This window comes from Lepidochelys kempii, chromosome 5 (genome assembly GCF_965140265.1).
Source record: "Lepidochelys kempii isolate rLepKem1 chromosome 5, rLepKem1.hap2, whole genome shotgun sequence".
In the NCBI taxonomy this organism is placed as follows: domain Eukaryota; kingdom Metazoa; phylum Chordata; order Testudines; family Cheloniidae; genus Lepidochelys; species Lepidochelys kempii.
Genome location: NC_133260.1, coordinates 104,743,102 through 104,758,692, shown reverse-complemented (window position 1 = coordinate 104,758,692; position 15,591 = coordinate 104,743,102). Strand labels below are relative to the sequence as shown.

The following is a 15,591-nucleotide window of genomic DNA, read 5'->3' as shown; positions in this document are numbered from 1 at the left end:
TTTGTTGGTTTAGTTTTGTGTGAACTGCTGCTCTGCAAATCTGCCTGTGAAAGATTCTTTTACGTCTCTCTCCCTCTCACTCCCCTATTAGCGTCCCTGCACTTAGTCTGCTTTTGTGCCTTTATTTTTCCCTTATATTCAATCTTTAGTTCTCCCAAACATGCATACATGTGACTCCTTCTCTTGGCACTTATCAGCTTGATATGTTTTCCTGACCCCACCTTCAATAAGTCCCTCTCCCCTCCATACTTTTTCTTTGTACCTAGGAAGTTGTTTGAGCTGAAACCTTGGCTTTAGTTGAGTGGATTTTTTTTTAAACTGTTTCTCTGTTTAAGAATGCAAGGACTGCGGGACAGGGTGGTTGACATAGTTCGGCCATTCACCTATTTTTACTGGTTTCATTCATATTCCTTTCCCTTTTCCTGGGAAACAGTTGTTAAGGTGTCGGATAGAGATGTTTGGCTTAGACCGGTGAATTGGACTATTCAGATTTCTGGATATTTTTTTATATAGTGGCTTTTTAATGGGGACAGGGGAAGGGTGGTGTGGATATGTGTATACACTGTTGGGGCATTCTGGGGAGAGAGGGAGTACACAATTGAGACAGTCAATAGTTTTCTTAATGGCAATTGAGGTACGCCTGATATACCTTGCATAAAGGATCCTTGGAGTCATTTCCACCAAGAGTGCCCCTTTCCTTTCATCTCCACTTCTGGATACCTATCTGATCCTGCTACAATTACTGGTCCAGGGAATATGGAACTGGATCCATGAGACCTGGGCATAGTGATACTTGCCTATTGTGACATGCTTGAAGGTTATTGAATGGGGGACACTGTATGAAAGCCACGTGTCCACATGGTATGCACGTGTCCACAAGCAATGAACAACATTAAGAGGCCTCCGTCCATTGCCACCATCCTTAATCCATACCTGCTATTTCAGGCTAGGAGTGTGGCTCGGTGTTCCTATTCTTCTCACCCACTACTGATTCAGCAAGAATGGCAAATCAAGTTTACACTTTTCATCCTTACAAGCCATTTCCTTCAAGACAGGCTACATTAGAAAAGTAAATGTACAGCAGCACTAAAGATTCAAGCATGCTGACCAACCAATACAACTAACTACTACTGTTCATTTGCCAAGAGGTTATACATCTGCTTCACGGATTGCAGATAACTAAGGCTACGTTTTAGTCACAAGCATTTTTAGTAAAAAAGTCATGGACAGGTAATAGGCAGTAAACAAAAATTCATGGCTCGTGCCCTGTCCATGACTTGTACTATATACCCCTGACTAAATCTTGGAGGTGAGGGGGCAGCCCAGGGGTGCCACAGGTGCTTGGGGCGGGGGGGAAGGTCCAGGGGGTGCCATGGGTGCTCAGGGGAGGGAGGGTGGCGGGACTGGCATGCTCCTTACTTGGCTCCTCGCAGCTTCCCAGAAGCAGCAACATGTGCCTCCATCAGCTCTAACTCCACCCGCTGCCCGCACCCCAAGCATCAGCTCCATAGGTCCCATTGGCCGGGAACCGCAGCCAATGGGAGCTACGGAGGGCAGTGCCTGCGGGCACAGGCAGCATGCAGAGCTAGGAGCTCAGGGAGAGACATGTCACCACTTCTGGGGAGCCCCCCAAGGTAAGCGCTGCCCAGAACCCTCACTTCCTCCCACACCCCAACCCTGAGCTCTCTCCCACACGCACCCAAAGCTGCTCAGGCGGCCCCTGGACTAGCCGCATCAGCCACTGCAGAAGTCACGGAGGTCCCAGAAAGTCACGGAATCCATGACTTCCATGACAAACTCACAGCCTTATGGCTAAATAAAGAAGAACTCAGACGTCTTAACAAGATAATTACTTCATAACCATGATAGCCAAAAGGCATATTTCCTCAACAGCAACGGAAAGACCACATCCAACAGCTCTTATGAGTGAGCCTCTGGAGGTTGGGAATGTTCCATTGGTGCAATTCCTACCACATACACTCACACCTAAGCCAAAGGGCTTTGTGCTAGGACAACCTCCCCTTCATTTCATGTGCAGGTCTTAATTTGATTGACAGGACATGAGGGAGGACAAGAGGGAAGGAAGAATAGAGGAGAGGGTAACAAGGGAGGAATATTTTCCCACTATTTTTAAAAAAGAGCATTTATGGTATTTTCCCCACCCTTAGTCTCACATGATTGCCTTACTTGACCTACAGTGCTGTTTCTATTTTATTAGTTTTCCCCAAACTGTGATGGCAATTGAGGCTGGAACCCCCGCTATATTTATGGATGTCCACTTACCTACATTTATCTAGGAGACAAGGTGGTTTCTTCCCTTATTTATTTAAGGGATTTAAGTGTAATTTTTCTTATTCCTGAAATGCTGTTTGATTTTTCTCCTATATTTATCTGAAAAACAGAGGATTTTTCTTTAAAGCTTTGTTTTTTAAGATGGACTTTTTACATTTAGGTCCTTTTCCCCTCAGATCCACACCCCGCCCCCTGCTTCTTCCTTTCTTCCAAGCCCTCTTTAATTGGGGCTTTAAGGTAGGGAAAAATAAAAAAGGGAGAAGAAAGATCTCATGCAATTTATAACTCCCCTTCCAGTAGAGCTACAAGGCTGGGTTATATGACCCTTGCCCTGTTCTGGACAATTTTGGGGAGGATAATTGGCAGTGATGTATAGTATGAACTCTGACAGCCAGGACTTAAGAAGTTAGTAAGGGCCTTTGTAGTAGGGTCATAACAGCAAAATTTCAACTGAAAATGAGTGTGTGTCAGCAATATTATCATCAGTCATGTGCATGTTCCTGCAGGTAATACTGCATGCCGGGCATTGAAGGACAGAGTGGGAGCCTATGATGCTGCTGAAGCATCTATGAATAGGAGTAACCCAAGAGGTTTGGCATTGGTGAATCAGTCTATGCTCCCAGCTACCTTGTGATACCACCAGGCTGCTTTCACCTGTTTTGTCTTGTAAGAAAGTTGCTAAATTCCACGACTTGTGACCCATTCATTGAAACATGTGAGCCAATGCACTAGGGAGCAGGTTCCACTCACTCTACAGAGACCTCATACCCAGTGGCCATCTTCATTCAGTGCACAGGCTGCCAGATGCAGTAGCGTAGCTGGGGGGGAGCGGGGCAGCGGCCGCTCCCCCACCAAGCAGAAGTGGCGCCTTTTTAATTCTTTGGTGCCTTTTTAATTTGTACTCACCCAGTGGCGCTCCGGGTCTTCAGTGGTGGGTCAGGCGGCGCTCCGGGTTTTCAGCAGCACTTTGGCATCGGGTCCTTCACTCGCTCTGGTCTTCGGCGGCATTGAGGTGGAGGGGGTCCTTCAGTGCCACCGAAGACTGGAGTGAGTGAAGGACCCGATGCCGAAGTGCTGCTGAAGACCCAGAGCACAGCCTGACCCGCCGCCGAAGACCCGGAGCCCCGCCGGGTGAGTACTAGTGGGTGGTGCCTTTTTTTTTTTTTTTTTTTATCTCTGCTCCCCCTGTTTTCTCCAGCTGGCTACGCTACCAGCCAGATGCCCTGATCAGTAAAGGGGTTTCATGGTGTGCTGAACAATGGGAGATTTGGCTAGGTCTTGGAAACCCCCAGAGGAGCAGGAACCACACACTCACACTCACTATGCTGTATACCATTATGGCTTCCTTGCCCAAAGCTACCAGCATCAGGCAGGAGGCCCTGTTGTTCAGGATAGCCTTTAGGCATGCTCCTGGTAAGAAAGTTTGCAGTAGGTGCTGAGGGAGGCCAATTCTAGCACATTCCACAGAGAAGACTGGAGTAATGCAAAAGATATTGACATTCAAATCCCTTTCTATATGCCTGAGTAGTTAGAACCAGACCTGAGCTGGGCCTGAGGTGCATGTCTAGGTTATTTGGCCTGTTCGATAGCTGTTTTGTCATCTTATTCCCTTTGGCAACCTTTGAGTAAAAGCTTTTTCTGTTCATACACAGGGACTTTTTCCCCCTTATTTAACATCAGCTAATCCCAGGTTCAGGAATTGGATAGATGGTGCTCTGTCTGCTTTAGAACATGTATCTGGTCAGATTTGGCTTCCTATTTGTCAGCCAGCAGAGCTGACCATGGTATCACTCCTCAATTTGTGCCCATTCTCAGTGCTTATCTTTGCTTGTAGCTTCAGGGGCAAGACTGGCTCAACATGATCAGCAGATTCCCTTCCCCAGTTGGATCATTGGCCAGCCTGTAAGAATGAAAATTCCTAAAGAGTTTTCTCCTAGGAAATACCCAATATGGAAGAGTCATCCTGCGCTCTGCACATGAAGAGCTGCTGTGCAACTGGGTGCCTCTATTGAGAACACATGGGTCAAAGAGTCATGACGCTGGGAATAAATTTAAGACTTGTATTACTTTTGATTAAGCAACATATAAACATCTTTAATCTTGAATTTCCTCAATCCTTGGAAAAAATTATTCTCATCCTTATTTTCAGCATCCTAGTTTGCAAACAAATCAGTTACTGCAAACAAAAGTCAGAAGGGCAGGGGAGGGGGAAAGAAAATCAGGGCTTAATATGGGAGACCAAGGTCAGCCTTAAGTATGGTGTCATTACCAACAGCTCCATAAAACTGTGCAGCACCTTGGACTTGGTCCAATTCCAATTGAAGTCAACTGAAATTGGGATCAGGCCCATTGATACTTTAGAGAGGTGCTATGTAAAAAATAAATAAATACTACCTACATAGTATGAATTCCCTACACAGACATCATCTTAGTGCAAAAGATAACAGAAATCCCTGAAATAAATATAGATGTTAACAAGTGACACCAGAACAATGTTTTATTGATTATCTGTCAATTGTTAAAAGCCATTAACAGTCCTCTACCATTAGAGCTAAAGACTGCATCTCTTTCATGTCCTCTTCTACGACTGTAGTAAAGAGAAAATTGTTCCTAAAGTTCAGATGATACAAAAGTTGTGGGGGCTTTGTTCATTCATTTCCCTTGCTAGCTAGTTCATGCATTAATCTTTTTCATCTTTATTCAGTGTCTGTGGCTTGAGAACCGCTTCTCTCCCTTTCAGAAGTTGCTTCTAAGTTTATCTTCTGTAGGGGAAGGAAACCAATATTCAAGTCTCAGCTAGTGAGCAGACGTTAATCCGTTAATTGCAATCACTATAATAACTTATCAAGCAGTAATTATACATTTTTGAGAGTTTGGAAATATTTCAAGGAGCAGATTGAGACTAGAAAAATATATTTGGTTATGTCATACTATACTACATACAAAGAATCTAGTATTTTGATATGTTAAGAATGTGTTTACTAGTCCTTCACTGCCGGGATAGAAAAATTCTCAATAACTGGACTCTCTGCAAACTTATACTCTGCTTCTATTGTGATTTTATGTTTTAAGGTATTTTCAGTTTACAGGTCATTCACATAGTTAGAACACACCTGTAGTCAGCAAATATTTCAAATTCTTTTATCTTTAAGCTTTGTCCTCAATCAGCATGCATGTGTACCATTGGGGAGGGAAAAAAGGTGATTTTCCTTTTTATGCTTATACTATCCTCTTCCTCTGCCTATACAGTTGGATTCATGGTAGTAAGGCAGCGTGGCTTTACAATTAGAAGACGACAAAAAGATACTACCAACCTAACTTTTAAAACCACTAAAAACTTTCTCTATAGAAAGACTGTTTTAGAATGTGGCATAAACAAGGCAACAAATGATTCAATGTAAGAGGTCTTAATTGCACTTTGAGATGGCTACTCATCACTCATGGATAATGTACCTATCCTAAAAACTTACACTGATGTCTTTGTACCACTCGGCACGATCACGTGTTCTATGCATGTGCTGATGCATATTATAGCTAGAACAGTAGCAACAGCCTTTGTTACAGTTGTTTGCAGGCACAGCACTTCTTCCTCTATCCCCCCAGATGGTGTCTTGGTGGATATACTGCAGATGGGATTTCATTCTCCGCAATCTTTGCTATCCAAGCAAAATAGCATGTACATACAATTATATCCAAAACCAATCCACAACACATTAAAAGCATAGTAAGGTTTCAAAGTCAAGGACTCAAAAGTTAAGCCCCAAATGAGCACTGCCCTTCTAGACGTTCCTAGGGCTGCCTTGAAGAATTAACTTTTAGTTTGCTGGTATCTTCCTACTTTACTGGCCAAACAGATACAGTGAAAAGATGGACACAAGAATCTAAGACCAGAACGTTAATGCCCAATTTACTCAATGAGGGGAAAATTTACTAAAAAGTCAGCACCAGAATTTGTCCTCAGAATCGGTATCTTAACTCAGAATCGGAGAGAGACAGAGAGACACACACACAGAGCAAAATCAATCACTTCACATAAAATAAAAATCTCTGTATTGCAGGCCAAGAGAAAGAATGCTATAGAAAAAAAAAGGGTAATTTGTTACCTGTGAATTAGTGTCTTCAATTCCTTCTTTTACTTCCTCCTACCAACAAGTGTACACAAAAATAATTAGATATAGACAGAGAGAGAGAGATTAAAATCAGTTATATAGTACCAGACATTTACAAAGTGCCTCAAATGATACAACATACAAAAAGTTTCCAATCTACTGGCCTGATCCTGCAAGCACTTAAGCATGGAGTTATTTTATTCAAACAAGCATTTAATTTAATCTCCAGAGTTTTCGGGATCAATTCTTCCATAAAATTAAAACAATGACGAGGTGAAAGATGAGACTGTGGCTCATGAAAGGGAGGCTGTGGAGGTAATGAATAAAGACAAGAGGAAGAGAGATTCTTGGAGAAGTGGATTTTCAGATGGTGGAATCCAAGAGAAATTCAGAAAAAAAAACACAAAATTTCTTTGACCATCAGTACACATTGTTGCAATCCCAACAGGAAAAATTTAATTGCCAGCAAAAAGGTTGCTTCCACCCACTGAAGATTGGAAACAAGTCAGTAGCGGCATTGTAAATCCTTAATATATAAGGAGCAACAGCCCCACCATTCTGACCTCCCGCTTCTAGTAGTAACAATAGGAGAAAATAAGCTCATTTGTCAGAGCTGTTGTAGAAGGTGGCCGAAGGAAAAAAGAAATTATATTTGGTGTCAATTATTAACCTTTAGATAGAGAGATAGATAAAAACCCACATTCTAGTGCAGATAACTGAATTTAAAAAGCTACATACAACTATGCTAAATGACATGCACATATGGCCTGATGTGTGTTCATGCCCACCATTGCAATATATACATAATGGTGGATATTTGCTATGTATAAGCCCATACTGGCAGCAAAGTATCACTGGAAAAAGGTCATATGGATATTTGATCTCTGTGTATGTATTTGATTTTCAAGCCTTCACCTTCAGACAATTTAAAAAAAGTACACTGGTCTCTTTAACATGGCTTACAGATTACCTCTACAGAATACAGATCCACTCTACTCTATTCCCCCAAGCCCAAAGGAAAATTAATATTCCCTCCTTACTCATCATTCTATACTTTCTCAAACAGTCTGAAATCTATTGTAAATGCATATGTTACCTAAGAGTACATATGCTACCTAACTGTACTACATACAGAGAGATCCTATGAACAGCTCTGGAAACTAAAATGGTGTGACTTCATTCCAGGCAAATTATGAGACATCGTATAATAACTAGGACTGTCAAGTGATTATTTTTTTAATTGCAATTAATCACACAGTTAAACAATAACAGAATACCATTTATTTAAATATTTGGGTGTTTTCTTCATTTTCAAATATATTGATTTCAATTACAACACAGAATACAAAGTGTACAGTGCTCACCTTATATATATTTTTGATTACAAGTATTTGCACCGTAGAAAAAACAAAAATAGTATTTTTCAATTCACCTAACACAAGTACTGTAGTGCAATCTCTATCACAAAAGTTGAGCCTACAAATGAAGAATTATGTACAAAAAACCTGCATTCAAAAATAAAACATTCTAAAATTTTAGAGCCTGCAAATCAACTCAGTCCTACTTCTTGATCAGCCAATCCCCCCGACAAACAAGTCTGCATACATTTGTAGGAGATAATGCTGCCCGCTTCTAGTTTACAATGTCACCAAAGTGAGAACTGGCGTTTTCATGGCACTGTTCTAGCTAGCATCTCAAGATATTTACTCGCCAGATTTGCTAAAGATTCTTATGTCCCCTCATGCTTCAACCACCACTGTAGGGGACATGCATCCATGCTGATGATGGGTTCTACTCGATAACAATCCAAAGCAGTGCAGACCAATGCATGTTCATTTTCATTACCTGAGTCAGACAGCACCAGCAGAAGGTTGATTTTCTTTTTTGGTGGTTCGGGTTCTGTAGTTTTGGCTGCGGAATATTGTTCTTTTAAAGACTTCTGCTCCATACCTCGTCCCTCTCAAATTTTGGAATGCACTTCAGATTCTTAAACCTGGGGTCAAGTGCTGTAGCCATTTTTAGAAATCTCACATTGGTATCTTTTGTGTTTTGTCAAACCTGCAGTGAAAGTGTTCTTAGAATGAACCACGTGTTGAGTCATCATCCAAGACTGCTATAACATGAAATATATGGCAGAATGCAGGTAAAACAGAGCATACATACAATTCTCCCCCAAAAAGTTCAATCACAAATTTATTTAACGCATTATTTTTTTAACGAGCGTCATCAGCATGGAAGCACGTCCTCTAGAATGGTGGCCGAAGTGTGAAGGGGCATACAAATGTTTAGCATATCTGGCAGTAAATATCTTGCAATGCCATCTACAAAAGTGCCATGAAAATGCCTGTTCCTATTTACAGTGTCACCAGAAAGTGAGACGAGAGCAGTATTATCTCCTGTAAATGTACCCAAACTTGTTTGTCTTAGCAACTGAATGAAGAAGTAGTAAGGAGGGCTGAGTGGACTTGTAGGCTCTGAAGTTTTACAAATTGTTTTGTTTTTGAGTGCAGTTATGTTACCCCCCCAAAAAAATCCACATTTGTAAATTGCACTTTCAGGACAAAGAGATTGCACTACAGTACTTGTATGAGGTGAATTGAAAAATACTATTTCTTTTGTTTGTCATTTTTACAGTGCAAATATTTGTAATAAAAAATATATACTTTGATTTCAATTACAACACAGAATACAATATATATATATGAAAATGTACAAAAACATCCAAAATATTTAATAAAAATTTCAATTGGTATTCTATTGTTTAACAGTGCGATTAAAACTGCAATTAATTGTGATTACTTTGAGTTAATTGCATGAGTTAGCTGTGATTAAATCGACAGCCCTAATAACTAGTAACTTCAGTGTAACATATAGGGCATGTCTACAGGCAATGAAAAATCCACAGCTGGGCCCTGTCAGCTGACTCAGGCTTGGGGGTCTCTGGCTATGCGGCTTTAAATTGCGTAGATGTTTGGGCTCACAAGAGGGGAGGGTCCCAGAGCCTGGGCTCCAGCCCTGACTGTCTGCACTGCAATTGTATAGCCATACAGCCAGAGTTCCATAAGCCTGAGTCAACTGACATGGGCCAGCCGCAGGTGTTTTACTGCAGTGTAGCCACACCCATAAATTCATTATATCCTATCCTAGATTGTTGTATAGCATTCCTGTATACTGTTAAACAGTTGTTTTCCTTCAACTTATACAAAAAAAGCACAAATGACTTCAAATGTTATTTTACAGCTATACATTTTAAAAATCATTGCAATTTTTTCCTTCTATATGGAAAAAGACTTTTCTGCTACTATAAAGCATAGCTTGTTCTTGTTCATTTATCTGTTGACTAAGCATTGCCCCAAACCCTCCTACTGAGGTATCAGCCTGAAATGAGTTTTGTAATAAACTAAATTAAGAAGAGCTGGAGTTTGCCAGGTGATTATTTGCTGTCTCACTCTAGTCAAATATGCAACTTCATCTAAGTACACTTAGTGAGTAGAGCAGTGGTTCTCAACTCTGGTCCACCGCTTGTTCAGGGAAAGCTCCTGGCGGGCTGGGTCGGTTTGTTAACCTGCCTCTTCCGCAGGTTCGGCCGATCGCGGCTCCAACTGGCCATGGCTCACCGCAGGCCAATGGGGACTGCAGAAAGCAGCACGGGCCGAGGGACATGCTGGCCACCCTTCCCGTAGCCCCCACTGGCCTGGAGCAGTGAACCGCAGCCAATGGGAGCCGCGATGGCCGAACCTGCGGACACGGCAGGTAAACAAACCGACCCAGCCCGCCAGGGACTTTCCCTGAACAAGCGGTGGACCAGAATTGAGAACCACTGGAGTAGAGCATCTATTTCAGCTAAATTATATACAGTACTGCACATAAACAAATGTGTTAATAAGATGTTTCAGTTGCACAAGTAAGCACTCATAACACAGGTAATGGAAACATAACTACCTCCCTGAGTGTGTGCATAATCCAACAGTTTTCATTTACATAATCTCAATTTATCTCACAAATAACTCAATATATTAGTTAATTAGTTAAATTTCAGTAAAATGATTGGTTAAGGTATAGCTAAGAAGAACTCAAGTTTTACTATATAGTCTACAGTCGGTCAGGAAGTGAGTGTGTGGGGGGGGAAATGGGAACAGGGAATGGGGGTGGGGAAACTGGAATCATGTTTGGCTAAGGGCAGGAATGGGAACAGGGACACAGGTATAAGGCTCTGTGGTATCAGAGCTGGGAAGGAGGACACTAAGGAAGGAAACTGGAATCGTGCTAGCTAGAAGTTCACCCCAATAAACATCGAATTGTTTGCACCTTTGGACTTCGGGTATTGTTGCTCTCTGTTCATGCGAGAAGGACCAGGGAAGTAAGTGGGTGAAGGAATAAGCCCCCTAACATGCTCATTTTATGATCTGTGAATTATTTAACTGCCTTACAGCCAGGGCGGAGTGACTTCTTAGTTTCAGGCTTTGCCAGCATAGTTAACGCATCAAAATCTCCCTAGTATAGATGCACTTATATCACTATGAAACTGCCTATACCAGTATAGCTTACTCTTGTTTGGCAAAGCAAAATAAGCTATCCTGGTAAAAAGCACCTTGTACCAGTATAACTTATATCTACTGTATGGCTTTTACTGGAATAACTATGTTGGTAAAGCAAAACAAAATGAACAGAAGTTAACACCAGTTACTGACATAGGTATGCCACAGAGCAGGCCAATTTAATAGAAAAAAATCTCTATGTAAAATCTGAAAGTCTATTAACAATTAAGAAAACAAGTACAATACATCCACTTTACCAATTTAAGACTACAAAATGGAAAGACAGTAAAGAACTAGCATATGTAAATAATATCTCTTTTTGTACCTCATGATTTAAACAAACTTTGTCTTTAAATTGTTATTTTTATCCATCATAAATATTAAACTACAACGGAACCTTTGTTGCCCCATCTGTAAAGACCAGAATGTCACCTACTTTTACAGGTACACTTAGGCAATGTTAGTGAGATGGCTACACTCAAATCCAAGTATCGTAATGATTTCCATAATAACAAAGACATGGAAGGTTTTTGACAAGCAATAGGAAAGCATAAAGATTTGGTTCTCTCATTCAGACTGAACCTCAAGCTAACAATTGCCATGCTTCAACTAACTGCAAAGTTTGTCTGCCAACTTTGATGCTCCAATGACTGCCCATACTTTGAGCCTTAAAAATCACATACAAGAGCCCCACGTATAGTGTGATTATGCAAGCATGTAAATTTGCTCCATAACTGCTGATAATTTTTGAGTTACTGAATAATTGTGGTCCAGAATCTAAACTTAAAAAGTTTCTAGCCCTTGTAGTTGCAAAGGAAACCTTCAAAACTTCAGCCAAGAGTAAATCAATACAGCAATGTTCGCCTGTCTAGGGACAGCCTGAAATGATAGCTCAAGGAAGTATGAGCTGCTCACATTAAGCTCAAAATGTTGACTCTGAAGCCTAATGATGAATATTTTAAAATGTCAATATTAACTATAGCACTTGAAACATTCATTCACCCAAAGCAAGAAGAAAAAAATTTTAGGGTGAATACTACCAATTTTAACATAATCTAAGATACAAAAATGATCTTTCACCTGTTTTGCTGGCAGTGGGAATTTTTGTGTGTGTGTTTTTACAAAGTCACCCTGTTTGAGTGCAGGGTGTGTACACTGGTGTGTACAGGACTGACAGACTGAGTTGTTTTAGGTTTCAGAGTAGCAGCCGGGTTAGTCTGTATCCGCAAAAAGAAAAAGGAGTACTTGTGGCACCTTAGCAACCAACAAATGTATTTGAGCATAAGCTTTTGTGAGCTACAGCTCACTTCATCGGATGCATTCAGTGGAAAATACAGTGGGTAGATTTATATAAACAGAGAACATGAAACAATGGGTGTTACCATACACACTGTAACGAGAGTGATCAGGTAAGGTGAGCTATTACCAGCAGGAGAGCAGGGGTGGAAAAAACCTTTTGTAGTGACAATCAGACACCACTGACTTCCTGAGGAAACTACAATCCATCGGTAATCTTCCTGAAAACACCATCCTAGCTACTATGGATGTAGAAGCCCTCTACACCAACATTCCACACAAAGATGTCAGGAACAATATCCCCAATAATGTCACGGCAAACCTCATGGCTGAACTTTGTGCCTTTGTCCTCACCCGTAACTATTTCATATTTGGGGACAATGTATACCTTCAAATCAGCGGCACTGCTATGGGTACCCGCATGGCCCCATAGTATGCCAACATCTGTATGGCTGACTTAGAACAACGCTTCCTCAGCTCTCGTCCCCTAATGCCCCTACTCTACATGCGCTACATTGATGACAGCATCATCTGGACCCATGGAAAAGCCGCCCTTGAGGATTTCCACCATGATTTCAACAATTTCCATCCCACCATCAACCTCAGCCTGAACCAGTCCACACAAGAGATCCACTTCCTGGACGCTACGGTGCTAATAAGCGATGGTCACATAAACACCACTCTATACCGGAAACCTACTGACTGCTATGCCTACCTACATGTCTCCAGTTTTCATCCAGACCACACCACACGATCTATTGTCTACAACCAAGCTCTACGATACAACCGCTTTTGCTCCAACCCCTCAGACAGAAACAAACACCTACAAGATCTCTATCAAGCATTCTTACAACTACACCTGCTGAAGTGAAGAAACACATTGACAGAGCCAGAAGAGTACCCAGAAGTTACCTACTACAGGACAGGCCCAACAAAGAAAAACAACACCACCACTAGCCATCACCTTCAGCCCCCAACTAAAACCTCTCCAACGCATCATCAAGGATCTACAGCCTATCCTGAAGGACGACCCATCACTCTCTCAGATCTTGGGAGACAGGCCAGTCCTTGCTTACAGACAGCCCCCAACCTGAAGCAAATACTCACCAGCAACCACACACCACACAACAGAACCACTAACCCAGGAACCTATCCTTGCAACAAAGCCCGTTGCCAATTGTGTCCACATATCTATTCAGGGGACACCATCATAGGGCCGAATCACATCAGCCACACTATCAGAGGCTCGTTCACCTGCACATCTACCAATGTGATATATGCCATCATGTGCCATCAATGCCCCTCTGCCATGTTCATTGGCCAAACCAGACAGTCTCTATGTAAAAGAAGTAATGGACACAAATCAGACATCAAGAATTATAACACTCAAAAACCAGTCGGAGTACACTTCAGTCTCTTTGGTCACTCGATTACAGACCTAAAAGTGGCAATTCTTCAACAAAAAAATCTTCAGAAACAGACTCCAAGGAGAGACTGCTAAATTGGAATTAATTTGCAAACTGGATACAATTAACTTAGGCTTGAATAAAGACTGAGTGGATGGGTCATTACACAAAGTAAAACTATTTCCCCTTGTTTATTTCCCCTCCTACTGTTCTTGTAAAGTGCTGGAAATGGCCCACCTTGATTATCACTACAAAAAGTTCCCCGCCCCCTCCAATCTCCTGCTGGTAATAGCTCACTTTACAGTGTGTATGGTTAACACCCATTGTTTCATGTTCTCTGTGTATTTTAATCTCCCCACTGTATTTTCCACTGAATGCATCCGATGAAGTGAGCTGTAGCTCACAAAAGCTTATGCTCAAATAAATTGGTTAGTCTCTAAGGTGCCACAAGTACTCCTTTTCTTTTGGAGTTTTTTAAGTGATTTGCTTCATGTTGATACATATATTAATTACCAAATTAAACAGGTGATGAAATCTGCCTATACCAAACTAAAGGGAAACTGCCAAAAAAAAGAGGGAAGGGAAACACAGTAATAACTGCATTTCTTGACAAAAATCAGGGTCCGGCCTGTTAAATTAGGATAATTACTTATATCTTAGAACAGAAGCGTACCATATTGTGCACTTAATCACACACATACATTCATCAGTCATGAAAAGCAGAGCAAGAGAAGAATCTACAGTTACATTTCTTTTTTTATATCATAACAAAAAGAAAGGGCCTCTACATTCAGCCATAGTTACCTGAATCTCACTTGTCCAAATTACTGTGAGCCAGCTGTGATTTCTCTCTAACAAAGGGAGCCAGGAGGATCACCTTTTGTTATGCACACTCCTTTGCCACACACTCAAAGCTGTCAAGCTATTAAATAGCATCTACTGGTCCAACCGTTTTGTTTTGCTAATCAAAGCTTTCCCCTTCCCCCCATGGTAACTTGTTTTGCATTTTGGAAACCAAAACAGGGTAATAGGACTTCAAAAAAAAGAAAAGGAGTACTTGTGGCACCTTAGAGGAGAGTGAATTTGTGTGGGGGGTGGAGGGTGAGAAAACCTGGATTTGTGCTGGAAATGGCCCAACCTGATGATCACTTTAGATAAGCTATTACCAGCAGGACAGTGGGGTGGGAGGAGGTATTGTTTCATATTCTCTGTGTAGATATAAAGTCTGCTGCAGTTTCCACGGTATGCATCCGATGAAGTGAGCTGTAGCTCACGAAAGCTCATGCTCAAATAAATTGGTTAGTTTCTAAGGTGCCACAAGTACTCCTTTTCTTTTTGCGAATACAGACTAACACGGCTGTTACTCTGAAACAGGACTTCAAAAGTTAACTTAGTAAAACTCAAATTTGGAAACTGATAATGCACCAGACACCAATGTCACCTAACATCTGTCATGTGCCCTATTAAGTTGAATGAACAACAGTGATACCACTGAAAAGTTTATTCTGGAATTTAAATTGCACAAAACCTATAATCTTGAACTCCAGAAAAAGATTACCCCTCACAATATTCCCTCTCCCCCACTTTCTTCCAAGCTCCCCCATTTCTTCTCTAGGGTCTATCACTTTTCTTCTCTCTCCTTAGGTACAATGAACTGATTGCTACTCTCATCCCAGCTTCCACCAGCACATAGAAACTTCCATAGAAGTTTGCTGCCTACCCTATGCAAGTCTGGAAGTCAGCACTCTTCCCAAAATGCTGTCAGTTGCAATTTTCCTTTCATGGGTACGTGAGGCTGGACTTGGCTTCTGGATTTGAGAGAGCACTGTGCAAGACATGCAAAAATAGAGAGAGCCTGGCCCACCACTGCTGTCATGCTCCATACACACAGCCACCAGCTAGTGTACCACGAGGCAAAGATTAAGCTGCAGGTTTCATAGCAATACCATA

At 41.5% G+C, this 15,591-nt stretch overlaps 1 protein-coding gene across 31 annotated transcripts in view; it reads right to left on the bottom strand.

Annotated features, from left to right (window-relative positions):
* The window catches only part of KDM4C (lysine demethylase 4C), a 440,364-nt gene that overhangs the window by 404,425 nt on the left and 20,348 nt on the right, over positions 1-15,591 (bottom strand). For 24 of the 31 annotated variants that reach the window (XR_012159108.1, XR_012159109.1, XR_012159110.1 and 21 more), the window contains exon 2: positions 6,396-6,434. The gene's annotated coding sequence lies outside the window, so the exon portion shown is untranslated. Of the gene's footprint in view, positions 1-2,283; positions 2,392-5,762; positions 5,949-6,395; positions 6,435-8,246; positions 8,460-15,591 lie in introns of all 31 variants that reach the window. The other 7 variants (XM_073345314.1, XM_073345316.1, XM_073345310.1 and 4 more) reach the window with 5 other exon arrangements.